This window comes from Microtus pennsylvanicus, chromosome 4 (genome assembly GCF_037038515.1).
Source record: "Microtus pennsylvanicus isolate mMicPen1 chromosome 4, mMicPen1.hap1, whole genome shotgun sequence".
NCBI lineage: Eukaryota > Metazoa > Chordata > Mammalia > Rodentia > Cricetidae > Microtus > Microtus pennsylvanicus.
The window spans coordinates 1,133,019-1,141,834 of NC_134582.1; the positions used below are offsets into that span (position 1 = coordinate 1,133,019).

An 8,816-nucleotide genomic window follows, 5' to 3' on the forward strand; every position below is an offset into this window, starting at 1 on the left:
TACAATCTTAAGTAAAAATATAGCTAATAATTCTATAGAGGAATTCTCTTAAGGGATTCTGTGTGAGCAGCGTATGGTCATGATTAGCATTAATGTTTCTAAATTGTCACCAATGGCTATAGGCAACTCCTGCAACAGTAGTCCTGAATTCTGACTGATGTGCAATATCAAAGTGTGAGAAGTTCATACTCAGAAATGAAATAGTGGCTTGGAAGCATTCCCAGTTATTAACCTTTGAAAAGAAGATTGCTCATCAGCATCTCATTAAACCTCCCACTAATGTGGCCTTCTTATTTACTGATCATCTGTTCTTTTGCGATCCACCACAAGCAAAGGTTTAGAAGCATAAGGACAGAATCTTCATTTTTTGTAAAGACATTAAGAGCTACAGACAGGATGGAATCTTAGAGCTGTTTTGATTTACATTTTTCTGATGACTAAGGATGTTGAGCATTTCCTTAAGTGTCTTTCAGCCATTTTAGATTCATCTGTTGAGAGTCCCTTCATTTTGGTATGTACCATTATTTTTTTTATTGGATCATTTGTTCTTTTGATAGCAAGTTTCTTGAATTCTCTGTATATTTTGGAGATAAGCCCTCTGTGCATTGTGGGATTGCTGAAGATCATTTTCAATTCTGTAGGCTGCTGTTTTGTCTTTTTTCTTTCAAAAAATATTTATTTATTATGAATGAAGTATTTTGCCTGCACACCAGTAGAGGGTACCAGATCTCATTATAGATGGCTGTGAGCCACCACGTGGTTGCTGGAAAGTGAACTCAGGATCTCTGGAAGAGTAGTCAATGCTCTTAACCTGAGCCATCTCTCTAGCTCAGCACCTGATACTTCTAATACCCAATAAACTGCAGACTCCAGACACACAAGCTTTTACTTTATTTGCCCTGTGGGGAATTGTCTGCATATCATAGCAGACCAAGTCACTGTGGATCTACTCCTTTGGCTTTTTGCCAGCACCAACATTGGCCTTCACATTCCCCCTTACCTTCTTCATTCTATTCTTGAGTTCCTTTCACTGTTTTTGGGAGGTGTTTTTCTTCTCATAAAGGCCATGTCTTGCAAGTCTATGTTTGGGCTCATTCTTCTTTATATAATCGAGAAAATCATAGATCATGCCAAATCCAGTTGTTTTCCCACCACCAAAATCAGTTCTGAATCCAAATACAAAGATGACATCTGGTGCGGTTTTGTACATTTTGGCTAACTTCTCCCGAATTTCTGACTTTGGTACTGTTGCCTTCCCAGGGTGAAGGACATCAATAACCATCTGTTTTCTTTGAAGCAGATGATTGGTCATGAACTTCTGGGTCCAGATTGTTACTGTGTCATTCGTGATGACTGCTGCAAAGCAGGAAAAGATCGTTTTGTCTTGTTGAACATGTCCTTTGTTTTACAGAAGCTTCTCAGTTTCAGGAAGTCCCATTTATTAATTGTTGCTCTTAGGGTCTGTGCTACTGGTGTTATATTTAGGAAGTGATCTCCTGTGCCAATGCGTTCAAGTGTACTACTTCCAACTTTCTTCTCTATAAGGTTTAGTATGGTTGGTTTTATGTTGAGGTTTTTGATCCATTTAGAAACAATAAAACTAAGCAAACAAAGACCTACAAAAAGAATGTTGTCTGGAGCACACAATCTCTACTAGTATCGGGACTAGTCTTTGGTTGTAAATGAGGACACTGGCGGATATCCTTGACAAAGATTTTGACAACAGACATCCAAGAATCTGAATCTTGAAATATGTAGTAGTCAGGAATTATATTAGCAATAAGAGGGTGGTGCCATCTAATGGATCATTGTCCTTATAAACTAATGTGTAAGACTTTTGAGTCACATAAATGCAGCCCCAAACTGTGTTGCTACATGTACATGGGATGCGAAATACCTGCACAAACGACTCAACCTCATCAAACTTCCATTTACTCTTCCCTAAACTGGGAAGAATGACATAGCATTATTATTAGTATTAATTAATACTATTATGGGAAAACAATAAAATTTCAATAAATATACCTGTTTTTTATTATTATAAGAGGCAAAATGAAGGGTTGGAGGAAGCTGGCACCAGTACAATGAAAACATCTACTTCTTTAAATTGTTTTTTGTAATTACTGTGTATCTGTGTGCATGATGTGCCACATGGAATATGTATAGGTCAGAGGACAACTTTATGGAGTGGGCTATTTCCCTTCACCTTCATGTGGTTCAGACTCAGGCCACCAGGTCTGTGTGACAAATACCTCTACTTACTGAACCATCTTGTCACAGAACATATTTCTTTTATAAGGACTTTTAACAGCTCTTGGTAATTTCAATGTATTTAAAAAGGGGATATTTAAAAAAAGGATTCAAATGGATTCAGGAATATACGTTTTGAGGCCAAGCAGAAATTGCGTTTTACTGACTAGAAGATAAAGGGTGTTATTAGTGGACAGAGTCAACTTTGGTTGCTCACAAATGCAATAGTAAATATTCATCATGTTTTTTTTTTCTTTTGGAGTTTTGAAATTGCCTATCTGTTTGTTTTAGATATTTTAATTTTGGTTTCCTCTTTAAGTTGTGCTGAGGGTTAGTGGTAGGTATTAGGGGTCAGGTAAATATTCATGGCAAAAGGAACAATATAGACCAAACATAGAGACAAGATCTACTGAGGGGTCCAAGGAGAAAGAGAATGGAAATTGTCAATGTGTGTTTTTATGACTAGGTGAGTGGTAAGGGAATCAATTAGGTGACAATGCCCTCTTCTTCCTTAGACCACTCTATTTACTTCTTATTTTCAGTTTTCTCAATATCAAGAATAATTTTGATGGACTCACTAATTAGTCATCAATTCAATTACTGTTGGGACTAGGCTAAGTATATTGTTTTGTGATAAAGTTTAAAACATATTAAAATGAATGAAAAGTAAACAATGGCTTCTAATAAAGGTGATAAAATGTATGTAAATTGTATATAATATAATATAATATAATGGTCGTGGGCAGAAGCATATGTTTCTTTTGAAGCAAGGATTCCTAGCTTCATGATTACACTCAATTCTGAGAAATAATATTTATGAGGTGATGATGACTACATGCAAAAATACTCAAAATTAGAATGTGAACTTATATTTAGACATGAAATGCTGCATCCCTTTTATTTATCCAAAAGATACACAAGCCAGAATGATTAAGAACCTCACATAAGTGCTCTCATTTGGTTAGGAAAGTTTGGAAATGTAATTGCCACTAGAATTTGGAAATATATTTATATTTCATAAAGCATTAAGTCTGAGTCCATGAATGTGAATAAACTAGCTTAAGACATGGTTCAGAAAATGCAAGGCTAGTTCTTATCCTGGGCTTCAAATGCCAAAGCTTTGTCTACAACTCCAAATCTCCTAATCCCTGCTCTTGCACATGATGTGTGTGCTGGAATTGTGAAGATATCATGAGATAGGCTGTTGGTGTGATTCTTCATTGTTAATAATGGTGAGCCAAGTGAGACGAAGGCAAGGAGGTAAAATGCAAAGGAAAACAGAAGAGAATGAACCAATTATGAATGAATGAACGATTAAATGTGTCATTGGGGGAATTTCTAGGAGAGGTGAGACTGTCTTAATTTGTTGGGGTTTGTAGAGAATCACCAAGTGAAAAAAACATTTAAGGGCGATCATCAAAGATATTAATTTAAATTCTTTGAATTTTGATTTTTATTTAATAAATCAGGGATTTATCAAAAATTTTTGAAAAGAGAATTGGCAATCAAACTAAGGTTTTAAGAAGGCAGTTGGCAGTGTTTTATGGTACAGGTTCCACAGGAGGGGTGTTGCTAGATGATATTGAAACATTTCACAATATTTTGCCTTTTATATGACTTGCTGTGTAATCTGTGTTTGCTAAGTGGGAAGAGAGCTGCATTCTAGTATGATCCGTGTCAGCCTGACTTTGTCTTTAGAATTCTCAGATGTACTTTATAGTGTTGTTCAAACACCCCATTTTTTTCCTAAGCCCTTCATAGTTTTATTCTTTTCCTAGACATCACAATCTAAATCAAATCATCATCCAAATGGCTAAGCCAGAGAATGGGCATTACTGTCAGTTTCTCAGTTTCCTAGCTGTACATGAACAAAGTGTCATTTCTATATCTTAAATACTTCTCTGATGGATACCATGGGCTTCATTTTATCTGACTGTAACAGTCTAAAACCCCACTAACTATCTGAATTTTATTTATTTTATTCCTTTTCCCTGTCTAGGTCTGGCAGACACACAATAGATTTATATAGTATAGTGTTTATATAGTATAGCATACAGGTATGTTACACATATCTATATAATGTATAGATATTATTCATGTATAATACCATATCATTTACTCATGTAAAGCAGTTATTTTCCTGGGGCAAATCCAAGTTCTTCCCTGTGATCCTGAGGACCCAGTTAAGGGACCCTGAGAATCTTGTCAGTTTCATATGCCTGATTCATCCCTATATACAGGGCCATTTCCCATGTTATTCTCCATTTCTCTGCTCCATTAGCAGGGGACTTTCCGGATTGATTCAGTGGGTTTTGTTTCCTTTCTATTATTGCTTCCAGCTATTTTCCATTTCATGATAAAATCTTTTGCTTGTTAATTAATATCTAGTTTGTCACAATCACCAATTACACATCTCCAGAGAGAAAGAAGAAACCATCTTGTCTACTACCATGGGCTTCCACCTGCGCTTCTGCACTGCATGCCATTTGTGTATACTGATAAACATCGAATCTGAGTGTGAATGTTTTAAACAAGCCACCCAAAGGCCATCTGTGACCACTAGAGAAAACTAGATATCAATGTACATGTTTAATAAATATACATTACATAGCTCTATTGTATTCTTATATATATAAATCACATATATGCACATATATGATATATATACACATATACATTACACATTTTGAATTATACACGTGTATATAAACACACACACACTTATGTTCCGCTGAACTCTGGTCCCTGTGATATGCAAAGTTTGGATTGAACTCTCTCACAATTTGGCAACAACACACCCAAGATTTGAACTGTTTCAAAACCAAGCGGCGTCCCGTTTTTTGTCTTTTGTTAAAACAACTACAAGCTTTTAGAATATGTACAAAAGACTTTCTGTTTAATCATTTCCTCAATGGTGAAGGACTGCCCACAGTCAGTGTCAGTACTGAGGAACACAGTCAGAGGAACGTAGGAACAACACAGGCAAATCTTTGGATATAAACTAGTTATAGAAATCAATGGGTGCATGCTTGTAATCTCCATGCTTGTTGTGTTGAATCAGGATGTGAGCTTTAGGACGGTCTAGACGACATAGTGGATCCTGTCTCACACAGACAAAATGGAAAATGATGTAAAAGTCAGCAGGGTGGCTCAAGGGACCACTGACAAGAGTCTGCTAGCCAACAACTGGTCTGGGTTTGGGGTTGTGTAGAGTCACAATCCACTCTGAAGAAAACTGAGGATCTCTGTGTGTGTACCCAGAGAGACACGCTGCTCTGTAGGCTCAAGGCTAAGCCCCGAGAGCAGCCCCCTTCTGCTTCTACAAAAGAAAGGTCCTGAACAACTTTTTTTCTCTTTAAAACACCTCCTGTAATAGTTTTGTTTGTGTAGTTAATAGTTATTGTATGGTATTTGAAGAGACTTGGGGGATTTTCATTTTGATCAATAGTTTTAAGGCTGTGGAAAATTATCCCCAAGAAGAGAAGTTTTGATAGACAAAGAAAAAAATTACTGCAAAAGCCATCTTTATTCAGTTGGGAAAGTTGAACTCTGTATCATTATCTACTGTTGAAGGAAATGGAAAACCGTGTTGTGATAAATTCATACATACTTTGGTGAAAATATAGTACTCACCAAAAAAGAATTAGAAGTAGTTTATTTATGAGACAATTATGAACCACCATGACCTCAGAACACAGATTCATATTGCTCCCAACACCATATGTCAACATGGAAACAGTTTTGTGCAATTTCTACAGATACTGACCAATAGAATGGCACAAATCAAAACACTTTTCAAATTGATCAGCGGAATTATCAGGTAGGTGGGTGACCAGTATTGGGGGCAAATTTGGCCCTTTGTCTCAGATGCTGTCTGATAATATTCCTAGCATTTGGGTCTTGGAAGCTGGTTATCTGTTAAGTTAGTACTTTACAAAAGGATTTACTTGGTAGTCACATGGCTGCTGGTCAGTCAGAGAGGTAAGCAATGAATGGTTTTTAAGAGAACCAACAAGGGCTCAGGAGACTTTGCCTTTGGATCTGCAATGTTTTAATTCTTCACAATCATGAATGTGTCTTCTAGAGTCTTTACACATAAGTGTGGATTTTATGACAATTTCAACTCACATCATTGAGTGAACGTATTACAAATAACATTTAAGTAAAGGAATGACTCACTAGGCAGCATATTTTGCAGAAATATTTCATTTTAAATGGGGAAACTATTTACATAAACATGTTCTTAAGCAAATACATCCATGCTGTTGATTAAGTAAACAAGAATGATTCCATAGTATGAGGTAGCTTAAGCATGTTACAATTTGTTCTGGCTTAAAATATCACCTTCCAATTTGTGATAGTTTTTACTGTTAAGGAAAAATTATCACAATTCATTAAAGTGAGCAAACTCTGATACACAAATAATTCATCTAGTAAGCTTCTGACTCTTGTCAGCTGAGATTATATTTCACTACTCAGAGAAAAAAGTCTTGGAGATCTTTCTCGGACTATGTATACAACGCATCACAGTGTTGCTGCGGACCATATGGAAATACTTTACAGGGCCACATCAATCGAAGTGAGGATTAGGAAGGTGGGTTCCATGACTTCTTGAATTTATGTAAGTCACACATCCAGTTTTTGAGTACGACAGACCTTGTATTCAGGTTCTTTTCTGCACTGTAAGTAATTTTTGTTTCACGTTGCTTTACGTTACCTGTATCCATGGACATGTTCATGTTGAGTTCACATCTAGCTGACAGTCGTTGTTCAGTTAATGCATCTTCAGAGAATCTGTAAGAAGTTTATGGTGGTGAGCTGTGCATGTGAGTGTGTGAGAGATAGTGTGTGTGCGTGTGAGAGAGTGAGAGAGAGTGTGTGTGCATGTGTGCATGTGTGTTTGTGCATGAGAGTTTGCATGTGTGTGTGAGAAAGAGAGAGAGAAAGAAAGAATGTGTGTACATGTGTGTGAGAGAGTATGTGTGTGTGCATGTGTGTGTGAGGGAGTGAGAGAGAGAGTGTGTGTATGAGAGAGAGAGAGAGAGAGAGAGAGAGAATGTATATGTGGGTGTGTTATTCAGTGCTGTAAGCCACTGGTTGAAATGACTCCTTGCCCATGCTCTCATAAGTAGCCCTATTTAAACTCATTGATTTCCCAGAAACAACATTCCCCTCTGAAAGAAATACTCATAAAGCTAGAATCTTCAGTATTGTGACATATGTTCTAGTGATGAGATTACAAAACTGTCCTGGCCCCCAGAAGTGTAATATAACTTTCAAATGTAAGTCACAATCATAATCATAATCAGATCTGGGTGTTCAGGTCTTATGCAGGTAATCACAGCTGCTAAAAGTTTAAGTGCAGCAGCCCCATCACCCCAGAAGTCAGAATTCTACAACACACACCTTTTCCTGACTCTTATTGATGAACGGACGCTCCTCTTCTTCAACATTCCTTGTGCCTTGACTTACATGTCCCATTTTGGACAGATGATTCAATAGCTTACTTTCAAAACTTTGAAAAGAACTTTATGAGTTTCTTTAGTCCCCACTACAACTAACAGTTTGAAAAATGAAATGGGATTCCGTGCTCCCCTATCCAACCTTCCTTTATCCCGATCCTCCTATTTCCCCAAGTCCCCCCTCCTTCCCTTCTACCTTTTCTCTCCCCATCTCCCCCATGAGGGCTGATGAGACGCCAAGGACAATGGCACGCAGTTTTGATCCTACGCAATCTGCTGGCTTGGTGGGAGCCTAGCCAGTCTGGATGTTCACCTTCCTAGATATGGACGGAGGGGGGAGGACCTAGGACTTACCACAGGGCAGGGAACCCTGACTGCTCTTTGGACTGGAGAGAGAGGGGGAGAGGAGTGGGGGGAAGGGGAGAGGGGTGGGAGGAGGGGGAGAAGAGTGGGAGGAGAGGGAGAAGAGTGGGAGGAGGGGGAGGGAAAGGGGAGGCTGGGAGGAGGTGGAAATTTGTTTTTTTTTCTTTATTCTTCTTTTATCAATAAAAAAAATGTTAAAAAAAATGAAATGGGAAAAATTGCAGAATTATTACAGAATTAAGAGCATCCAATGTGAACAACACATGCCTGTCGTTGCGATAAGCTCCGGTCCCAGCGGTAAAGATACAAGCTCATAGAGTCAGGGAGAAATTGGTCACTGCTACAGGAAGCAGTTGTGCAACATTGCAGAGGGCAAGTTACGTTGATGAATAGATGGAAGATGACGTAAGTGACCTTAAACTTGAACAGACACCGAAGTCTAAACGTGTACTCTAAAAATGTCCACTACTTTTTTGTAGTGGCTATTTCTTTGCACATATCAGCTATTATTAGTTTTGTTCCATAAAATAAAACATTTATTTGATAAAGAAACTACAGAGGTGAGTGGTGATTACCTAGAATTATAGTTCTAATTCCAAAGAATATTAGCATCCCTGCTCACTCTTGCTAAAAAGGAATAAAGCGCAGATTTTATGACCATGTGTTATTCTGTCGGCCAGCAGAGGGCGCTGCATACCGACAGTATGCTCTGGCCACAAATCCTCAGGTGCACCCGAAGTT

General features: G+C 37.9%; 1 pseudogene; it reads right to left on the minus strand.

Annotated features, from left to right (window-relative positions):
• Positions 1-908: 908 nt before the first annotated feature.
• Positions 909-1,351, minus strand: LOC142848590 (small ribosomal subunit protein eS24 pseudogene; annotated as a pseudogene).
• Positions 1,352-8,816: the final 7,465 nt, after the last annotated feature.